Genomic DNA, 20,630 nt, shown 5'->3' on the forward strand with positions numbered 1-20,630 from the left:
TTGTTAGCACCCTCATGTTCTTCCCTGGGCCTTGGATACAAAGTCAGTGTCTTCAAAGCTCTAAAATTCATTCTTTTTTTCTTTCTTTATTTATTTCTCTTGAAATGAGCAGAATATTTAAAATATTCCATGTAATTTGATACAACTGAGAAATCAGTGGACTATTACACCAGATAAATTATTAATGGTAATAAAATCCTTCGCCAATTTTTTCTTGAAGCTTTCCAATGCATTTCTACCTTTGTTACATTTTTAGAAAGGCTCAAAGACTGTATTAAAAAAAAAAAAAAGACAGATTAGTATTATTCCCATCTCACAGAATATAAAAGTGAGGTCTAGAAATGATAAGTTACAGCCTGTGTCATCGGTTCCTTAGCTGGCGTTTTGCTCCCAAATCTCATGACCTGTCTAAACTGATAATTTTTTAAACAAAAATTCAAAAGCAATGTGATACTCTCAATCCTTCCATGCTGCTGAAACAATAAAGTCTGAGCTGTAGTTGTTTCTTTAACATGTTTTGGATACAACAGATAAGACAACAAACCCACAGACTAATCACGTACCCCATTGGCTTTTGCCAATTCTCATTTTTACTGGCAGCTGCATTTCAAGGAAAAGCTGGTGAACTGCAGGGAGTAGATAATGCGGACTTCTCAAGGTATCAGTACATCCAGACCCCTGTGTAAAGCAGATAATCGACGGCATCTGTTTAGAATGGGAGCCACAGCAAAGAAGTCACAGCTGAGCCCCCAAGAAACCAGCAAAACGTGCGCACTGTGTTTACAAATCAGTCACCCCCCTCCCCTTTAAGAATGAAAGATCCTCTTGCCATACTGCCATCCTCTCCAGATATTTTCTGCAGACACAGCTATAATGTAGCAGTCGTGGCGGGAGAAAGAAAAACAACTCTCAATTACAGAGGGTGGAAGTTCCAGGCACCAGGCTGGAAGTTTTACGTTTATGATGGCTTTGAATCCTTACAACCAGAGACGGGTAGATATTTTCCTTTTTAAGCTCCCACCTGAAGTTGAGAAAACCAGGAAAGATGCCAGGAAGAGAATTCACTCAGAAGGCAGGCCAAGTGACTATTTAAGAAGTACCTGTCTTTTCGTACTATTTTTTTTTTCATTATTTGCCATATTTTGACATTCTCATACTGCTGCTTGCCCGATTTTTCAAAGAAGTGAAATATTTAGACATGGAATGTTTGTAGCCTTTTTAATTATGAAGTTTTGATCGTTATTTTGCAAGAGTTTAATCAGGGGAGGAACAAAAGCTTTATTAACCTGTTTCCTCACTCTCTTTATTTGTACTATGTGTTTGTTTATTATTGGTTAGCACATACTCCTCATATGGTTTGATGTGAAAGGATGATCTGTCTCCTCATTACGGATCCTCTGCTTGGTGATGAAAAACAAAACAAAACATATGAACAAAGGGAAAATGCCTTCCTGTCATTTCTCAGCCTTCTTTGCTGCTGCTCAGCTGGGCTGTTAAAGAGTGGGGTTTAATGAAAGAAGGTGAGAAGGTGAAAAAAAACCGCCCTAATGAGCATGTGTTTAGTTATATGGGGAGAAGCAGCAGTGAGTTCTTTGTGCCTGATTTAACGCCCTGTCCCCCAAGGTCGAGGAAGCCCTTCCTCCTTCCTCACCTATTCATTTCTTACCCTGGCAAACCCCTTCTCCGCCTAGACCAGATTTCATTTTCTTTCTTTCTTTCTTTCTTGCTTTTTTGATAGTGGAGTTACAAAGAATGTCATTTTCCATCTCCGGCTTGTAGCTCTTGCGAAACACGCAAAAGTGGTGCAGGACATTCTTTGGGTTACCTGCATCACTGGCAGAGCATGTTGCGAGCAAACATTTCCCATCTCAAGCATGGGATGACAGAGCCCCAGCCGCGTCTGTCTGAGGCTTGCTGACACTTACCCTTTAGACTGGGAGTGAGGAAGCAAATTCCCATCCAGCACAGAAAAACAAAATGCTTTAATGCTTCAAAGGAGAGCCAATAATAGCTGTCGAAACTCTACAGCAATGCTCCGAATTAGAATGAAATCGTGCAGTCATAATATCATTCCCCAAAATGTCTTTAATCAGCGAGCATTCCAGTCCTGCAGTGTGAGCGTCACACTGAAAATACCAAAGAGAACACGAGGGTCAAACTTGGATAGAGCTTTCAAAACTCTGAGAGGGAGTGATGTTTTTGCTCATCAGTTCCCAAACCAGGGAATCATTACGCATCAGTCCCAAAAGACCGCTCCTGTGGGGAGTGGGGGAGAGGGGCAAGGCCAACCATAGGTAAGAAAAGAAGAAACCTCGAAGCACAGCTCCCTGAGGATCCACAGCTATCTCAGGGAAGCAGGACATGCTTCTCTAATGTTCTGTGTCCAGTAAAATTATTAACATTTTGGCAGAAATAAATTGAGATCTTTCTTTGAAGTTGAAATACGCAGCCTTAACTGTGCTCTCACCCTCTACATTTCACTGAGTGAATAACCTAAATTACACAGAACGGCAGTAAATTGGCTCATCATAGCCCTGTTCTAATTTTAAAAGGATAAAGAACTAGAAAACGAGACAGCCTCCCATGTAGCAGTGCAGGGACCAGCGAAGCCTGATAAAGGACTGCCATACTCGGTCCCCAGACAGTCATGGGTTCAAATTCAACCTAGGTGGTGATGACCAGGAACCATCCAATGTCTTGTGTTGAATGTATGTGTGCCCTCCACATAACATTCCTAATAGGGATGCTGACAGCTTGCATTTGTCACTCTTGCTGACTTTCTCAGGACTATAGTGACTGGCCAACCACGTAGGGAGACTGTCATTTCCACCCATCTAGAGGTGATCCTTGCACTGGGTGAACTCTGAGGCACTAAAAAGCATCTTGCTTTCACGCTGTTTGCTGTCTGCTCTTCTTCCAGCTCGGAAGGAAAAGTGTATCAGCCTTTTGACTGGGGAGTGGGGTTGGTGGGGGCGGGGGGGCATCTAACATCCTGATGGGTCCAGGACAGACTTTAAATTTTAAACATGTTCAAGCATGCCCACAAGAACTGCATTTTTCAAACAACAAAATAACTCTCTCAGTTTCAACAAAGCTTTCACATGTGGTGATAAAATGCCAGGTCACAAGTCAAATTTTGACTCCATTACTGAGCATTATCCTTGAGCTCTAAATGGAAAGTCAGTACAATTCACCAGCTGTCAGGCTCCAGCCTTCGCCCAGCCTGAACAACAACAGAATCACAGGCGAAATAGTTATAGCTGCTGGAGTCACTATTTGATTAGACTCTTAATGATTGACTCTGTCCACAGGTCACTTCAGCCCGTCACTCAACAAATAGACTTCAAGCTATTTGGATCCCAGGTTTCTGCTTGGAATTTTGTAGAATTCGGTGAAAAAAAATTTAAAAATCTACCATCAACCCAAAGAGATTCAGGATGACTCAGAGACCCTTAAGGTAATTAGATTGCTCCTCTTTGTGAAAAAGCAGAAGTTGGTGTGAATGGGTTGAGATATGGTGTTTCCATGGAGTACCTTTTGTAGGCTGCAAACGGTGTTCACCTTTAGATCTGATATTGAACACCAAGATTTAGGTTGATGAGTGGGGGAATGTCCTATCAGGGTTACCCGTGGGGTATGTCAGAATTGGGGACGCGAGGGGTCCTAAACCCATGGGCCACCCCAAGAGAACAGATGACCAGCCCACGGTGAAGAATGGTTGTGCCCATGTGAAATCCTGTTGCTGGAAAGCCTTCCATGAGCTCTCCAGTTTTCCTGTCACCTGAAAGAGGTGCTCATCCCAGCAAGAAGACCTGCTTAAATCCTTTCTTTAGATGCAATCACTTGAATCTGGGCTACATGGGAAGTGGCAACACTTTGAAGTTGGTGTCAAGTCACCAACTCAGTTGGGAAATTAGAGTCTGGGGGGTCACAAGGAGGGCAAAACTGTGCCTATGTCCTCCTGCGAAGGGTGTAGGTGAAGGTAGAAATCTAGAATCCATGACCCCTAAAAGAAAACCAAAGCAACAGATGTTGAAGCCTCCCTACCAGCCTTTTACATCATTAGATGACACTGTCTCCCCCGTGGAGGTAGGCCTGAAGATGCCTTCCTCTGCTGTGTGTAGAGCGGGTACCAGGCACTGGGGTTAATGCCCAACACTCATCCCACATCTACCCACCTGTCAGTTATTCCTTCATCTATTGGTGGGTCAGTCAGATCTTCGTTTATACCCTATCCCATCTACCTACCTAGTAGAAAACGATCATTTCAGTTGTGGGTTCTTAAATGGCTATTTCTCTGATGGGGTAAATGGGAAACACTTCTTTTAACCTAAAGCAATCTGGGAAGATTTTCGAAGACTGAACTAGCACTCCGCAGGAAACCTGTCTACGACTGGCCTGACGCCAAAAGGCACTCACTGCTTCCAGGGTTCTGGACTCGCCACCCTCCAGCTTCCTCCCCAACAGTTTCCCCTCTTCCTTCAGAGGCTGGCTTTTTCGGATTCTCTCCTGTAGGCCAAATATGGGTCCAGATGTTATAAATGCTGCTGGGCTCTGGCCTGGGGCGAGAGGAATGTGGAGGTCACTACCCAAGGGCGTCCGGAATGAGGACTGGGGCGGAATTTGCTAGATCACTGGAGAGGTATCATAAAATGAACGCTGTGGCAACCACGGAGAGGAGGGCTGGGAAGCGAACCAAGTGCCTTCGGCAGGGTTCTTGGGGGGCAGAGTGACGTGGCTCCCTCCATCAGGTGGAAACCGTGCAGTTCTCCCTCGACCCAACTCACGAGAGATAAAGATGTCTAATCAACCACCAGCGCCGCCGCCACAACTCTGCCTGGGCCCCGGAGGGAGGGGGAGCGCCTTTTCTGCTGAACCAGCGACTCGGGCTTGTTTGTAGGTTCGCAATTCACCATGATAAATGTAAAGACCAATTAAGGTTTGATCCGTGCACACGGGAGGCAGACGGCGGCTGATAGTGGAACCAATTAACAAGCATGTACCCTAATTCCTGTCGCGGCCACCGGGCGCACCGCGGTTCCCCAGGCGCCAGCGGCGGCTGTCCCGGAGCCCCCGTGCGCCTCCGGCCCGGCCCTGCAGGGGGGCGTCCTCCTCGTGCGGGAGGGACGGGGAGCCGGGACCCCCAGCGGCTGGGGAGGGGGCGCGCCGGCCAGGGAGGCGCAGAACCAGCCGCCTACGGAGCCCAACTGTGCGGGTGGGGCGCGCCCCAGTGGTCCGCGCCGGGCGGGGGCGACGGGGGCGGCGGGGGCTGGAGAATGCTCCCAGCGCAAAGCCAGCCGGTGCCCCGAGGGCGGAGGACAGGTGGTTGCGTGGCCACCGCCAGGTAGCAAACTGCTCAGGGGCTGCGCAGCGCGGTCCCAATGCTTCGCCCGCCCCCGGGCCTGGCTCACTATTGCCCACCGCGGGGGCGATTTGGGGCGAGCTGAACGGCCTGTGGCCGCACCCCTGGCCCGGGGCTCCCCGGACTCTCGCCTCCTGCTCCCCTAGCCCTTCCGGCTGCCCCAGACGTGACCCCCGCGCAAGGTGTTGGCGCTGCTCGCAGCCGGGGCGCGCGTGATTAATGGCCCCGAGGTCGGGGGCGGTGCAGGCACGAGCCCCTTCTTGGCTCGGCCGGGGTGTGAGGGTATCCGGGAGGAGAGCCAGGTCCTGGCAGTGGGAGCCCCCGGGACCGCGGCGGCGGCGGCGCAGAAGAAGGAGGAGGAGGAGGAAGAGAAGTAGGTGACGCGGGCCGGAGAGGCTTGTCCCCTCCGGCCCCAGGGCCGGCGCCACGGCAGGTGCCCCGCGCCTGCAAAGTTTGGAGCCACGGGTACAGCGCTGCGCGGTGCGCGGGTCCCTCCCCGCGCAGTTCCCTCGGTGGGGTCTGTGCCGCCGCCGCTGCCAGGGCAGGACAAAGGCTCATTAACACGTGATGGGACCGTGCTTCATAAATGGGACTGGAGCGAGAGGGAGCCAGAGACAGAGCGCCAGCGGAGGAAGAGGCAGGGACCGCACGAGCGTGGCGAGGCGACGGGCGTCAGTGCTGGCGGAGACCTGCGGCCCCACGCCGAGCCAGGCTGGGCGAGCGGGAGGACCCACTGAAGAGCCCGGGGAAGGGGCGAGGCTCGCGGGCGGCGGGAGAGGAGGGGTCGCCAGTCGCTGTCGCTGTCGCGGGCGGGCGGGCGCTCGAGGCAGGGGACGCCGGCGCGCGGGCAGCGTGGACCGACTGACTTACTGACCGACCGACGGAGGCACACCCCGCTCCACCCCACCCCACCCCGCCTCGCCCGCATCCCCGCGCCGGCGCCGCCTCCCTCCGGCTACTCCCTCGGCCACCCCTTCCTTCTGCACTTCTTTTCCGCCTCCGCCTCTTCTTGGCTCCGGCGGCGCCAGTGCCTTCCCCTGGCCCGGGCGGGGCGCCTCGGCTCCCGCAGAGCTCCGTAGAGTCGGGAGGAACGTTTCGTTCTAGCAGAGCAGCAGCCCCTGCGCTGGGCGAGAGGTGCCGAGGGAGCTTCTCCCCGAGGACCGGGGGATGCGAAGGGTAAGACCTGGCAGGGTTGCGTTTGGAAATACTTTTTCCGCCTCCCGCCCCCTCGGGTACTGACCAGTGTAGTCCCCAAGTGTCCTTCGTGGAGTTCTTATTCCGTGTGAGCGAATCGTGCGTCGATGTTTACTTAGCTGTACAGCCCCGGCTTTTAAACTGTGGTCTGGGCTACTTCTGGAGCTTTCTACCATTTACTACTTATTGAATATGTGTGCACCTCTGTGTACACTGATGTGTGTTTGTAGGAAACGTTTAATTGTGCATGTTTGAAAAAATAGGCGCTTGACTTGGTGCTGAATGTCTATAAACCGTATCAGCAACTAAGTGTTTCCAAATACATCGATCTCTGCACCAAACCTAGAAACTGCCTAAAATATTAAATGTCATATAAAGAAATGTATGTCAGATAATAAACTTTTGGTGTAGAAAAATAGCTGCAGGAGCCACTCTTTTTAAGGAAAAGTAAACGTACCTTTAACATCTAAATTTAAATGTTGATGGAACCATTTAACCCCAAAGAAGCCACTAGATGAAAAAAGTTGCTGTGTTTTTGAAAGACATTTCTCGGTAAGGCTCACAATCATAAATGGATCGCCTCTCCAGTGGAGATGTTGGCAGTGACAGACAGGGGAAACTGTCATTTGGTCCTTTGGAAGTTTGAAAGCAACATGCATGCTTCTAATTTTAGTTTTAAATTGAACAAATGAGAAAAAAATGGTAATCTGTTCATCATTTTGCCTCTCATCTTCATTTCCCTTCAAATTAAGTGCCATTCTTGTCTTTGTTGTTGCTTCTTGATACATTAAGCATCCTTGGGCATTTAATAAGAGATTACAACAGATTTACTGGTTTTAAAGGTGTTGAAAGATATCTCTGTGGGTCCCATAACTTCTCCTCGTTTTTTATTACCAAGTTAATATCGTTTCAACCATGGGGGAAATGCAATTTCTTAGCGTAAACTCAGTAAACATTGAGTATCAGTGGGGTGACCACTGCCATCCATCTATTTTGCAGAATATTGAGAAGCTCAGAGCAACTAACCTTTAAGGTTCCCATAGGACTTTGTCTGATTTAAAGTGTTGCTTTTCTAATCCCACCCTACTGACAGTTTGCAAGGGAAGATATTCTGATTGATTTTTCTCTGTCCCTTTTCTCCCCTGATACTCCTTCTCCCTCCCACCATCTCTAACTCAGTTAAAAGCAATTTTATCAAAATAAAAGGCCACGCATAGTTTCTTAAGTGAGACAAATAATATTCTGATTATATCCATACATGAACAGCATCCATGAGGCTCCAGATTGTTAAATGTTGCATACTGCAAGCGGTTACTTGTAGGCACGATAGCAGTTGCTGTAGTTGGGCAAGAGGCAAGAGGATGGACGTGGTTTTTAAAAACTAATCCATTTTAGGTTACCAACAGAACTTACTGTGAACAGATTCTTTTTGTTCCAAAGATGTCTCCCACTCCAGGCAAGGAGCAATCCTGGCTGAGGTACGTATCAAGTGTCTGATGGGGAAAGGTCTCATTGTGTTCCTAAGTCTCTGTGGGGGTAACGTGAGGCCCCAGGGGGGAAATGCTCAGTTCTGACCTTTCAAAAATAAAATTACTATGCTTGCACACTCATTGTTAGGAAGGCAAATTAGATATTCACGCCCCCCAATTTCAATAGATAGCTTCGATATAGATGCCTATGAAAAGAATGTTATTCCTGGTCCCTTAAAAAAACAGATGATGTTATTTAGTGTGGCATGTAAAGTTTTACATTTTGTTGCAAATCTGATTTCACGTTGGAGTAGTGCTTGGCTTTGTTTGTTATCCACTGTTTTCTGTCTTTTCTGTTACCCCTTTCCCAGTGGACTCTGTGCCTCCCTGTCGCCTGTGAGATCGTGCCTCTCTAATAAGCCTAGCTGCAGGATCAGTGTGTTCTTTTTGGCATTTCAAAATGTTAAAATAGTGAAATTGTTAAATGTTAACAAGATGAAACTGCTGGGAATGAAATTCTCTGGAAGAACCACTCTATCTGTGGCATATTACAGTCTATTCCAAAAGAAAACTCTTTGATTCAGTCCTACCTCTTTTCTCAAGAAGGAAGCAGCCCCATTGATTGTGGTGATAAGTATTTAGTATGCAGTCTCAGCTTATTAATTACTAAGGCAAAGCCTGAAAAACTCTTTCAAAACAATATTATGACATTCTTCTTTGCTTTGACTCAGGATTAACATGAACTACCAGGAAATTGAGACAGGCTCCTTGGTTGTCTCGCATGTTAGTGTTTGGAAGTAGAATTGAAATACTTGGCTGTTGAAGAATAAAGTATGATGAAACAGAACTTAGAATAGCTGTTGGTAGTTCACCACGCTTACCAAATGTTTCTTCCCAGAAAACAGTTGGCCTAATAAGAAAAGTGATTATTTCCCATAATTAGCTCTCCAGGAATGCTGCAAAAGAAAAAAAAAAAGTAATAAATTGAATCTGGAGATACCTAACAACACGTGATGAGTAAAACGAGATTTAGTGATAGCGTCTTGAATTTGGTTAGTCAGATGGAGCCTGTCCTTGAGGTTGCTGACTGTTTTTCTTGGGGGTAATTATGTTAGCTCAGTTGCCTGAAGAACACAGATGAGAGCTTTCATTCCTGCAAAAAAAAAAAAAGGATGCTGTGTCTTCAGTGTAATCTGTCTCTTCTGTTTTTGTATTCATCATTTTCTAATTGAACTGACAAATGAGTTAGAGGGAAACCAGCCTTTGGGTTTAAATTATTTATAATTCTGCTTTTGCCTCTGAAAAGACCTGGACCTAACATTGTTTGAAAAACTGCTGGGGCCAAGTTTACATATTGCATATCTTTATTTTGAGGGACTACAAGCTCTGCTGGTTTTTCTTTTCTTGATTGAAGATTTGGTAGAGAACCTAAAGAATAAGAGGAAATCAAAACCAATTGATACACTTTGTATTGGCAAAATTTTAACTTCATACACCCCATCTCCAGCGCTTTCTTAATTCTTTTCTTATAGCAATGTTCACTTTCTATTATAACTGCATGAATGCCGTTTCTGAGGTTTTGGGGGATAACTACACTTTGCCACTGAATTGTTACTTAATGTTTTTGATAATTATTTAATTCACTGATCTGTATCTTCTTAGATTAGATTGGGTTTAACAATTACATATTACAGGTCAACTCAGATTTCTCCCAGATATGTTTTAGACTAAAAGAAAGAGTAAATGTTATCCGGAAAAATATATAACATCAAATTATATCCCGCATAATTTTAGATGATTGGGATGTATGAACACACTCGTATACATATATATGAACAAACTTTTTCATAGGTGTGTATCATGCCTGACATAAAAATTTAGACCCATTGTCTTTATATATCTGAATATATAATTCATATTTTAAATAAATACTATAAATTTGGGAAAATGTCCAAATTCAAGGCAGCTATACAGCTGGACACAGAAGACTCAAGGCAAAAGAAGTATCCACCTTGCATCAAAGAAGTCTGTTCTGATTCTCTAGGGTAGCAGAGATCTTTTCCCATCTCAGGTGTTCTAAGAATCTTACAAAGATGCCAGGATGGGCATAACTACCTTTGATTATACTTTTCTCATCAACACTGATTGATGTGTTTAATACAGTTCTCACCGGTCCTACTAGTTGTTTATTATTTTTGGAAAGGAAGTTGGGAGAAAAAAAATACAAGATTATATCATAGAATGCATATTAATATCAGTGTATTTGTAATATACAGCACATTATAGTGTCATCACAAATAAGTTTAAACTACAGGAAATAGGTGAGGAGGGAGAGGAAAGGTTGTTTTTAGAGGTTTTCCAGTGCCTCTCTTGGTACTACTCAAATAGTTTGATGTTAGAGAAACTCCTATCTTAAACAGGCCTCAATGGATAATAGTATGTTTATGACCTATCAGTGATAATAGGTCAAAGCCATTACATAAAGTAATCTGTGATTACCTCTACTTCTTAACAGAAAATGTTTACTAAAAGCTTTCCTGGGTCATATTTCTTCACTGCACGGGTGCCTCATGGAAAGTAAAGTACATTTCATTATAATAGTTTTTCTAGCACAGTTGCCATTACAAATACCTTCTTGAGCCAGTTTTTGTTGATATTTTCCATATATTTGAAGTATTTTCCGTATGGATTATTAACAAATAACGTCTGGATATCCTCTAATTTAAAGTTTCATTCGGACAGGTTAATTTCATAATTTAGTGAGCACGAGGTTCATTGTTTTGTTTGTATGGGTTTTCGAAGGAAGAATTGTTTACTCACGAAACCTGAGCAAATGGGCCTGGCAGAGCCAGAGCAGTTGTTCTGAAATACTATAAATTCTGGTGCAGCCCCAGCTGGAGAAATTTTCACACCTGCACTTTAGGAAAGCTTTCAAAATTTTGCTTTGTTTGTTTTGTTTTCTTTTGTTTTTGAATATGTGAGTTGAGACTGGTTAGATGGGAATCAATATTTCTTAGCTAAATCTTTTTTTTTTTTTAACTTATTGTGCTATTGCATTATATTCTGTAGTTTTGAATGAGTTTCCTAAGGTAGATTTTGCATTTTTGTAATCTAACAAGGGATTTAAGTTCCCTTTTCTCCTAACACAGACAGCAAATAATTTTTCCTAAGAGCACAATATTTTATTATCTAATTCTTATTTTTTCCCCTTGAGTTTGGATTCTTAATTGGGTAGAGTTTGGATTTATTGAGTAGAAATTTGATATCTTTGGCTTGATTCTTTACCATCATTATCTACTCCGAAAAGCATTTAAAATTTGTTTTTTACTTTAGAGATAAAGTGCAGTATAGTTTCCTAAATTTGACAATGTAATATCTATTTTTTTAATTCCTACTAGCAAATTCCATGCTATTGCTTTTTAAAGAAAAGCAGAGGCATTTTTCAAAGATGTGCCAGGCAATCTGTTGTGGTAGTTGAATATACTGGCAAATGCTTTCACAAACTGTGTATGTCAGTAGTATATTTAAATATAATTAAAATAAAATATAATTAGGAAATAATGTTTTTCAAAGTTTATGTTTAAATGGGAGGGTTCCCTTTTTTCCTCATTATTTCTTCATCTGTTCTTTTAGACCATCTATTTAGAGAAGAAAATTGGACTATGAGTTCTATAAATCGAATTAAGTTGCAAGGAGTTTTACATTTAAATTGGTGATAAATTCCAGCGTGCTTTTTAAAAGACAAATTTCTCCTGGATATTCGTCTAGGAAATTTTATAACATTGATTTCTGTTGGCCAAGAGGCTAATATAGCAAGCGAACCAATGCCATAAGCAGTATGCTTTTGTCCATCTTGTTTGCTTTTAACTCAGCTATATTTAAAAGTAATCAACCTGATTTATTCGTTAGAAAAGAGACTTTATTTAATGCCACTATGGTCTGTGTATTTTGGTTTATTCCCGTGTGGCTTTTGAAATGGACCAGATTTCCAACTCATTTCAATGCACTGCTACCAGAATATGTAAATGTTTTCTCTAGCATTTGTACAATTGTGGTGAGCAAGCAGGATACATGTGGAGAAGAAGGAAAGCTAAACAATTTAATATATAACCAAAGTAAGCAAAAGATCGTCCAGAGAGTTCGGTGTCTTTGCCCATGTGGTAATTTGACTCTAGAAGACAGACAACTAGTTTTGGGAGTTCCAGCAAAGTTCTTACAAACAACAACCAGAAAAGGGAAAACCTTTGGATGATTGTAGTCCTCAGCGGAGGAAGTGAAGTATGAGTAATCTAAGATCCATTTTTATTGATGAAATAATTAGAAAGGAAACACTCTGCCCAAAGTCATACATTTAAGTATTTGGGGATCCATTTCCATGTATTTATAACGTTTAGATATTTTTGCAAGCTATATGCCAACTATAAGCAGTAATAGGTTGCATAATTTAATTCTGTAAGTTAATTTGCTGCAGATCTGCATTTCTTGGGCCTACTGCAAAATTTCCATTTTAGTTTGTTGTTTTCTGGGTGTCTCTCCTGTGACACATTGTTTTACAGTTTGAGGAAGAGATGAACAGAAACAGAAACATATCTAGTTTAAAAAAATAAGCTGAATGTTAACTACCATTCCTGGTTTCCCGTTCTTTTATTCTCAGTCATCATGGGTTCTTTCACAGTGGAACGGAAAGAAATGGCTAGCAGACCTAGAGAGCTTTGCATAGACCTTGTAAATAGAGTTAGGAGAAAATGGTGTGTGGAGTTCTTAATTTATGTCTGCATGCTGGGTAAGTACATATTGTATCTTGAAGCCACTTTTCTCTGTTGGTCAAAAATATAACAGTAAGTTTCCTGAAAAAGTGCAGAGAAGCCCGGAATTGTAGACCGTTGAGAGGTTCCTTGAGAGGTTCCCACTCGTTAGGTTATGTTTCTTTTCAGGCTAGACCACAGAATTCTATTTCAGTCCCATAGAAATGCCTTGGTTTTAAACATCTTCTCTGGGAAACTTCTTTACCATCAGCGGGCTCCCTTAGCCATCCATTTCAACCTACACTCACAGAATATTCTTTCTTCTTATCCTCAGTTCCTAAAGGTTCATTTTTATCTGCCCCCTCAAGCATTTAGTCTTTCTCATAGGTCTCCATAAACTTCAGAGTGTGTTAGAATCTCCTGGAGGGACTTCTAACAACACATCTGTTCCCCAAACCCCACTGTTTCTGACTCCATAGGTCCGAGGTGAACCTGAGAATTTGCAGTTTTTTAAGTTCCCAGGTAATGCTGATACTACTGTTCGGGAACCACTGGCCTATAAAATCACTCTGCATGCGCTCACAGACCACTGTGGGATGTCTCAGACTGTTCTTTGAGGTGTGTGTACCCTGGATGTCCAGCCTGTTCTCACCCATCTTATTTCCTAATTCTTCATCTTCACATCACTGTTGCTGAATATTCGCAGTTCCTCAGCTCGGTTCATAAGCACGAAATTGCACCACACAAATCCTGGGGAGGGTTTGACCTTGAAAGAGTACAACAGAACCACCTCATGGTTTCAGCGACATCAAATCCTATCCTTACATCCAATTGCACACTTCCGTCTTAATTGAAACTACATTTCCAAAGCACATGTTTCATCTCTAGTGAAACCTACTTCCTCCAGTTCTGTTTGTATATAATTATTTGCATCTTGAAAGCATATTTTTATGTTTGTATCTTGCATGTCAGTACACACTAAATTTTTTTTTTTTAATTTCAGCTAAAGTGGATGGCACATAAGTACCTAATTTATAAAATCATGTTTGAAGGGAATCTGGATTTAAACAATAAAAAATTTCTTAAAATTATTCCAGTGAGAAGATGATAGGAAGGAAAAGGAATTATTTAGAAAGCTACCATGTCCTCAATTTGTATGAGTGTCTGGACAAATATGCATTTGTGAAATATTCCATTGTAACCCCTGTAATGATAAATAATTTTCCATTCTTTTTCATCCCAGAACTATGGCCTGGGTTGGTGATTTCATATTTGAAAATCAAAAAGCCAAATGTTTCATAAAATAGAAATGAGTTGGGTTTGTTATTAGAATTGATTTTGGGCTCCTGAGATATTCCCATCTCACTTTTAGCATCTCTTGGCATAAACATACTATTTGTTTCCAGTAGAACTACTTTCCTTTACTCATCCTTAATTACTTTCTTGAGGCAGACTTCCAAATATTCACAATTAATTTTATCAATATATTAAATTTTCTCCATGCCCCTTTGCCCCAGAAAAGCAATTAAAAATGTAGTTTTTGTAGGCAGTAATAATAACCCATTTTAACCCTCCATAACATATTTTCTTATTTATGTTTTAATTAATTTGGTTGTAAAATACATAAAATGCTGTAGCAGGAGGAGAAGTTGCTCAACCAAAGCAAGAACTATGTCCACTGAATAGAATAACAAATTGATTCCTGAGGGCTTATAAAAGCCACTCCATCTAGTGGTTGAATTTTCACATAACTTCTCTTGACAAGTGGTTTTGAAAACACACTTGCACGTGGAGAAACCCCTTTGGGAAAGATTACTGCATAATAACAGGCATTCGAGGGAAGGAAAAACTTCATTATAATCACAACCTCATAGATCGTCTTTAAAGGTCTATCAACAGCCTGTAATCAGGATTCATTCAAGACTGTGCGTGTCACAAAAATCTCTTTGTTTACCATTGCTGTGTGCCAAAACAGTGAGGTTTATAACACACACCTAGGTTCCGCAATGATTGGAATAAAAAGTTATTTCTAATCTTTGCCTCAGGCTTCCACTTGCCATCGATATAACTACCGGTTAATGATGAGATAAAAGGTCCTGGCATGAAGAATTGTTGATGCCTTTTTATTGGGGCAGTTGTTTTTGTTTTTTGTTTTTTTTCTTCAGGTGGATGTTTGTATGAGACCAAAACTCCGTTTTAATTCCCTTATAACTGACGGACTTTATGCCAAGGAAAACAATCGACAGTTAGACGCCTTTTAGCTAAGATAGATCTGCCACGTCGCTGACGAACACCTACATCTGTTTAGTAACCAGATATTGAGTACCTACCCCGGACCGGACACTGTGCCTGGCAGAGGACACGTGAGGCTTATAAGACAGGTCTCTCCTCTCAAGGTGTTCACGATTTGAAGGGTTTCGACACAAGAAAGACTGACACAGGGTGAGTCAGCAGTGCCCATTCTCTCTCCAGGGAGAAAAACTCAAAGCATCTGTAGGAAGGGGGTTACACAACCCAATTACTGGGCTATGCACCCCATACCATTGGGTGATACAATATGGTAGGCCTATGACATGTTTTCATATCCGATTCTATTCTGTCATCTGTGGGAGGAGAAGGACAGATGGGTGGCCTTTATTGGACAAAGTCAGGGGAGAGGGAAAATCATTTCTCTTGCTTCCCTGTCTCCCCCCTTACACAGGGGTAATACGTGGATGTGTATTTCATGTCTACAGTGCTAGGCACAGAGTATGTGCTCAATGAAAATGTGATACATGATGCAGATGAGGGCATATAACTTTGTATCCATCAGCTACATGGCTGTCGGGGACACAGCTTTGTGCTGTTTGGGGACCAGGAATCTGTCACAAGCACTCCCTTGTTGGAGCCTTACAAAGGTTTACAGAATTTCTTAGCCTTGATTCCAGCGAGCATCTTAGGAGCGGGCCTCAAAGAGTCATCTTCTGTCTGGGCCCAGCAAAACCCCACACTGCTCATGGTGGGAAACTGAGTGATTTCAAGTTGAGTTTGAATTTCTCCATATGGGAATGAAAGCTTCGAGCTTTTGTTTACTAACAACCATCATGCCCCATTCAGCCCTAAACAAGGTGTCCTCTCCTTTCCCTGCTGGTATTGTGGAAACTGTCATTACTGTCCACAGTCCTTATAATTGACTAAATGAAGGGGGAAAATCTAATTTTAAAAAATGGTGACAAAGACAAGTTAGATTTTTTTTATTATTTGCCAGCAGTCGCTGAAAATAAAGTGCTAATCCAGGATTAGGAAATATAGTTTATAGTTAATTATCATACTTTGTCCCTGAAGACCACAAGGCAAGGATGTTTTGCAAGCACTATGGGCAGTCTTTTTGCTGTCAACAGATCTTTCCTTCAGATTTTAGTCGTTTGCTATGTAAAACGATCAGCTACTGTTTATTACATCCTTTCCCCCAAATCAATTCTTCCCCCTTAGAAACCAAGAAAAGGGTCTTATGTAGTTTCTGGACCTCAAAGCTAACTAAGAGCAGTTAACTTTGAATTACTCAGCCCTGGGTTGAGTTCTAGTTCTGCTCCTCTAGTTAGAGAGAGACCTAGAGTTATTTTACTACTCCAAGCCTCAGTTTGCTCCTATGTAGAAGGGGGATCATGATAGCACCTAATGCATGTAAATATTTAAAAAATAATTTATATTCTTATCACATAAACAATCTAATGTTTCTTATTACATTATTGGGGAATTGGAATCTTCTCTATTGTGCATTTATTTAATCACCCAAAACATTCTATCACTCTAAGATTTGAACCTAGAGAAACAAGACTTAATTTTTCACTGAGCTTAATTTGTATGTTCGTTGATTCAAAGAGAATGTACTCCCTCATTGAAAGATTAAGGAAGAAACGGAAAGGGATGCTGCACCACTGGACAACATGTAGCATAATTTAAACTGTTGCTTCCTTGACAATGAACTGTCAGATAACCTATCTCCTGGGTTCCAGGTGTTTTTTTGGGCTGGCTTTTAATGAACAAACTTCACATACATGATAAAGACGAGCTTATGGAGTATTTTGTATATGGACTGTGGTTTCTATTGAGTTGAAAATTTTGCAGTTTTTAAGGGAAAGCTGCATCTATTATGCCTGGTTACTTTCTTTACAGATATGTAGAAAAGGTAGCCCTCTTTAAAAAAAGAGAGACAAAGACACTTAGTAAGAGGAAGCATCAGAACAGTAGAACAAAATTAAATGGTAAATGGAGAAATGGAATTGGTTATGAAAGTCAACAAATCATTTCGCTTGTATCATTGCCTTTGTGATAGACTTTTCTTACAGCATCATCACCTCATAGAATGTTTAATCTGATATAGTTTTAAAGCCATCATTTTTTTAAGCCCTAAAATTCTTTTAAATTTTAACAAGCTTTTAAATGTTAAATAATTAGGCATACTTCAAGTTAAATTTGAACAGAAATATAGCCTTATAAGTGCCTTAATGTCTATTTAGATAATATTAATTGATATATTTTCATGAAATATATTTTCTTACTAACAAAGACCAGAGAAAATGGTGCATTTAATAACTTCTATTCCACAGTGCAAAATATATGGAAAGCTAAGGCCAACCGAGCATTACCTACATAATGGAATTTTCTTTTATATATGGGAAAAGGAACTGACATTAATACAAGGAAGAAGGATTATGTATTTTTGCCTGAATTATCAGGATAATTAAGTCAATCCTTTACTTCTCTTTGCTATAGAAGATAATGCAAAAAGGCAACCAAACTACTTTAATAATTCCAAAACTCTGATGGTTATATAAGACTTAGAAAATACTCAGTTGCTCATTCAGCCATAGCAGAAGCATCGTTTATCCAGCTATGGTGTTGGCCCATGAGATCTGCCGTGTATACTGAGGACATGTCTTAGACATAATGCAATTATAAGGGTCAACTAAAATTCTCCTACTAACTTTAGAAAAATACATTATCAAGTTACTTTTTCTTGATCAAATTAGTAGAAACCAGACTCGTTCCCAGAAATGAATGGAAAATAACAAATACATCCCCTGGCACCTTCGTTCTCTTGAACCCTTCACAAGACTCTTTTATGAAGCTAGCTAAGCAGAACAACACAAAGCCAACAAAGAGATAAGGGAGAATAACAGGGTTCGTTTCTGCTTAAATGGGGTTTTGGACTCCTATCAACTTAGAAACCATGAGCTTGGCATTGTGTCCTTAAAGCATTTGTACACTTAAGATATTACAGAAGGAGCCCCGGGGGTGGGGAGCGTGCTGAGACAGCCTATAAGTATATCAGGAGCACTGATCCTTCTGATGCTTCTAGAGGGTTTTTGGCCCAACTAGTCTTGACATCCTGCAGGGATACCCAGAGAGGCTTGCACAGTCCAGAACTGCAAGGAATTTTACTCCAGTACAACAGTGATAAATATCTCACTTACTGAAATGTCTCTCTGAAACAAAGAATATCTTCAGTAGGGCAGTGAAAACTAAAATAACCTGCTGTTGATCATATTGATATAGAAAAGACTTTATTTGAAGTCTTGTTTTGTCACTCTATGTTCACCCTAATCAGGACGTGGATATTTTATACCCTCAATGGTCACAGAAACAAAGCTGTCGACTCTAGGTAGACTTTAGAATGCTTCATGCTGCTGCTCATGTACCCAGAATGTTTCTTTGATGTGTTACCATAGTTGCGACTTATATAAGTTTAGGGGTAGTAGATGGAGAGACAGTTGTGCCCTTAGTGAGATGGACAAAGAGGTAATATCATTCCAAAAATCTGAAGTTTCTTTTTTTTAAAATAATAGATTCAACACATTAAAATATTTTTATTTTTCTAAAGATATGATTTATAGCTTAAATTACTAGAATAAGTTGTTTATATTTTTAGAAACAGAATTCTGGGAAAATCCCCTTAAATGTCATTCAGTCATTGTTTTACTCTAACAGTAATAAAAACCAACTGCTTCTTTAATAGGTGCATCTACGCATCTTGCTAGAAATTTCCAATTATGATTTTCCCAGTAGCAAACAAAAACAAAATTAATGGCAGCTGCATCCCCCAAAGCCTAAACCGTATTACTAATGAACTCTCAAAGAAAACTCTCAGTGCAAAAAATAATCAGGTGAAAATTACTGTAATAATCCAAAGGTAGAAATAAAGGGAAAAATTACTGAAATGCAGAGGACCGCTTTCCCGCCATGATCCTGTTAACTGGTAAAATTGCCTATGCACCGTGGTACTTTGACATTACTAAAGTCCTTGAACTGCACAAAATCCATGTATACTTTAAAACTGTATTCCTTAATTAAAGTTGGCTGATACTGAACAGAAATTAGTCTACATTTCATAACCACACCATGCTCCAGCTCAGAGTTAACAAGTGACTTTGTTTTAATGAAAGTGCTTGGTTGCATTTAAGTGGGAAATTGTGATCACATAGGTGGTAACCTTAATGTAGAATAAATCTCAGGCACACATAGGTTTGCGTTGCTGAAAAAAGATGTGTGATCCTTTGTCTTCACTGAAGAAGCTTTGTAGCTCTTCCAGATACTAAAATTTTAATCTTTGAGGCCATGCCAATAGGCAGATTTACCTAGATGGGCTGGGATGGGAAATAGTGATTTAGTAGGAGCGAGTCTTAATTACTATTGACAAAATGCCTTAATTTGGGTTTGTAAGAAGCTAGAAGGCTTGAATATAATACAGAACGCGAAATGGCTTTATCCTAGTTACTGTTAATTCCTAAAACCGTGCATAAAGTCCAAGAGCAAAAATTCTGGAGTCTGAGAGTCTGGAGTCTGTCAGCTACAAACTCTTCATCTTCTGGACAATTTACATTAACATCTAATGACCTCCATTTCCTTATCTGTGAAATAGGGATTAATAAATAAGCACCTAATAAAGTTGTCATGACAATTTGATGATAGAATATGTGTGAGGTCTCTGGTCTCCTGAAGTTATATAATTCTATATAGACCACCCATAACATTTCCTCCTCCACACATGCACCCATGGGTGCATCTTCTTTTTCCTTCATGCTTTAAGTGCAGAGACAAAAATAAAATTTGAAGAAGCAGCCTATGATCTAATAAGGCACAGTGCTATCTCAAAACAATATATGGCAAGGGTCTTAGTACTAGGTAATGAAGAACAACTCATATTTACTGAAGACTTAAATTTTGTGCCAGACACTATGTTAAGTACATGATCTGCTTTTTTTCTTTTTCATTTAATTTTTAGAACAATTGTATAACTTAGGCAATATCATCCTCCTCCTCATCCCCATTTTGCAGATAAAATACTGAGGCTTATCGACATTAACTCCTTGGCCAAGTACAAGTTGCATAGTAATCTTGGTCTGCTAACTCCTAATTTGGTGTTTCCCCCATTACTAGTGTTTTGACTGGTTGGAATCAGCGGGGAAAGGAAGGGAGATAGTAGCATCCTTGGCTCAGGTTACAGGGATGATGGCTCAGTAAGATTAAAAGCAGCTTTGAACCCCAGCAAGTAGCTGTTAAAAACTTCAAATGTGGCTAGTACCAGGTGTTGAAGTAATAATATTTTGGATACACTGAGTTAAATAAAATATATCATTAAAATTAATTTCACCTTTTACCTTTTCCTTTTTACCTAGGTAGCAGAAACTTTAAAATTGCATATGTGGCTTTATATTTTTATTAGACAGCACTGCTCTAGAACCAGAACATCTGGGTTTGTTCTGGCTTGGCCACCTACTAGCTGTGTGAACGGTGAATTCCTTACCCTCTCTGTGCCTTTCATCTGTGAAATGGGGATCATAGCGGCACCCACCTCATAGGGCCATTGTGAAAAATAAA

The 20,630-nt window shown here is 41.3% G+C and overlaps 1 protein-coding gene and 1 long non-coding RNA gene across 4 annotated transcripts in view; one reads left to right on the top strand and one right to left on the bottom strand.

Annotated features, from left to right (window-relative positions):
* Positions 1-6,747, bottom strand: LOC116588247. The gene is made up of 3 exons (XR_004284861.1): positions 6,603-6,747; positions 1,926-2,126; positions 1-678 (listed from the first exon to the last, which is right to left on the bottom strand). It is a non-coding gene; the product is annotated as an uncharacterized LOC116588247 (long non-coding RNA).
* CNR1 (cannabinoid receptor 1) overlaps positions 5,254-20,630 on the top strand; it is a 24,104-nt gene continuing 8,727 nt past the window's right edge. The window contains exons 1-2 of one of the 3 annotated variants that reach the window (XM_032339082.1): positions 5,589-6,538; positions 7,952-8,034. The gene's annotated coding sequence lies outside the window, so the exon portion shown is untranslated. Of the gene's footprint in view, positions 5,345-5,588; positions 6,539-7,951; positions 8,035-20,630 lie in introns of those variants that run through there. The other 2 variants (XM_032339083.1, XM_032339081.1) reach the window with 2 other exon arrangements.

This window comes from Mustela erminea, chromosome 4 (genome assembly GCF_009829155.1).
Source record: "Mustela erminea isolate mMusErm1 chromosome 4, mMusErm1.Pri, whole genome shotgun sequence".
Taxonomy (NCBI): Eukaryota; Metazoa; Chordata; class Mammalia; order Carnivora; family Mustelidae; genus Mustela; species Mustela erminea.